The following is a 2,246-nucleotide window of genomic DNA, read 5'->3' on the forward strand; positions in this document are numbered from 1 at the left end:
AAACAACACATACTTGAATCATAGAACAGGGAGAAATCATGGTGGTGCTGACCTTGAAACTTCATCAATATTGGCTAGCTTTCATAGCATTGAAATATGGCATGCATGCTATCAGGGGAGAAAAATAATCAATAGGTTTTTACAGTTAGAAGCTGCAATAACAACTGGCCTTGCAAGATATGTCCACTGGTGCAATAATGGCATGAATGTTATGGGAGTAACCTACCACTTTATGATTTGATTTAAGGCCAACTTTAAAGATAGAACCCATACATGGCACTGTTATCATAGCCAAAAAAAAAAAAAACCCAAAATGGAGTATTTGTCATATTTTTTTTTACTCACTAAATGTTTGATCAGGTCTGTATTCAAATAGGCTGTCTCTATTTGTTCTTTACGGACTGGGCAGATCTTAATAGGTTATGCAGCATTCTTCTTTTCTTCTGCCGTAGACTTCTTTGTTGCTGGTTTCTTTTCAACTGCTAGTTTCTTGGTAGCTGGGGGCTTTTGTCCCACAGGCTTCTTTTTCTTTTTTCCCCTCAGGTTCTTGATGTCCATAAGCAGCTTTGCTTTCGTCTTCATAGGCTCCTTGCTTGAGTCGCCTTCTCTGCAGGGGCCGCCCTCTTCTCTGGCACTCCCTTCTTTGATTTGGCTGCCTGTGCTGTTGCTGCTGCTTCCAGTTTCTTCACCTGGAGTTTGTGATTTCTGGCCTGGGGAAGAATGGCATTCCTGCACATAGTCTTTGCATATGGATTTTGCCTCAACATGATTCTCAGGTTCTTCAGTGGATTCTTTTCTCAGGACTCTGTGATAAATCTTCTTGGGTGGTGCTCTGGGGGCTCTTTCGATCTCTGGGCTTTTCAAGATTGTGCTAAGGTCTGTATTCATCATCTTGTGTATAGGAAGGTTATAGTTACCCTTGAGGAAAGCAGCCTTATGCTAAGTCCCATACAACTCATCCAACTTCCAGAAAGCACTTTCAGTCCAAATGCAGAAACACCTCATATGTCCACTAGGAGCAAGTTTCAAAATATTCAGCTTGCTCACATTAAGCAGAGTAATACAAAGGATGTTTCTGAAGGCCTTGATGATATCATTACCCTCATTATAGATGATGCAGAGTCCCCTGTGTTGGATCCAGAGGCAGTTCCTCATTTTGCCCTTGCCAGTTCTCATTCACTGAGAGGCATAGACCTTTTGAATGTCATTCCAGGCTTTAAGTTTCTTAAGCTGCAGAACAGCCTCCTTGGCCTTCTTTTAACCTTCAACCTTGTCTTCTACCACCAAAGGAAGTTCAAGAACTTCTTCAATACGATGACCTTTAGACATGACCAAAACTGGTAACATAGAGGCAGCCAGGGAAGAGAAGATCACATATCGCTTTTGGGTTGTGTTCACTCTTCGGTGACAGTGACACCAGGTTTTTGTTGGCGTGAACATGTGGCCTCCCCGACACATATTTCCATAGGCACCTTGGCCTGAATGGTAGGTCTTACCACCTTTAACTCTAGGAATTCGACTTACAGTTCTGCTAATACCCCAAGACTCAGCGCAGGTCTGATGACCTGCTGATTCACTGACAGCATAGGACTATCTGTTATTTTCTCACAAGTTGGTGTGAATGAAGGTCACAATATCTGGTAGAATGGGAGCCTTGAAGACAGTTGGCAAAGTGACATTTTTGTCAGATGACTCCCCCTTTTCAGAGCACACTGATATGAGGGCATGAGCATATGCCATGGTGGGGAGAGGAGACGGCCACACTTCTCCCCCATATCTTTATTACTCTCACATTGACTCATCTGTCTCTCATTTCTCCTTTGCATGCACCCTGTGATTATACTAGACACATCCAGATTGTCCAGGATAATTTCTTTATCTTAAAAATTTGTAATTTGCCATCCTAATTCCATAAAAAACAAATCTTCTTTGCTATGCAACCACATGTCTAGGTACTATAACATAAACATATTATGGACACTTATTGTAACTATGACACTTTACAATAATTGCATAAGCGACACTGACAGAGTATTATTCCAGAAGAGACTTCAGATGAGCTACCAGCATTATATAGTTTTTATTCATTAAATTATGTGTATGTGTGTGTCTGTGTGTGGACACGAGTGCAGGTTCCTGTAGAGGCCAGAGCCCTCCAACATGTGTACTGGGAATGGAACTTGAGTACAAATTCTTATTGGGTGAATCATCACTCTAGCCTCCAAGAAAACAAATTTCATGAAACT

At 41.6% G+C, this 2,246-nt stretch overlaps 1 pseudogene; it reads right to left on the bottom strand.

The window, feature by feature from the left end:
* Positions 1 to 420: 420 nt before the first annotated feature.
* On the bottom strand, positions 421 to 1,740 carry LOC103734842 (annotated as a pseudogene).
* Positions 1,741 to 2,246: the final 506 nt, after the last annotated feature.

This window comes from Nannospalax galili, unplaced genomic scaffold, assembly GCF_000622305.1.
Source record: "Nannospalax galili isolate Female #2095 unplaced genomic scaffold, S.galili_v1.0 scaffold75, whole genome shotgun sequence".
Classification (NCBI taxonomy): domain Eukaryota; kingdom Metazoa; phylum Chordata; class Mammalia; order Rodentia; family Spalacidae; genus Nannospalax; species Nannospalax galili.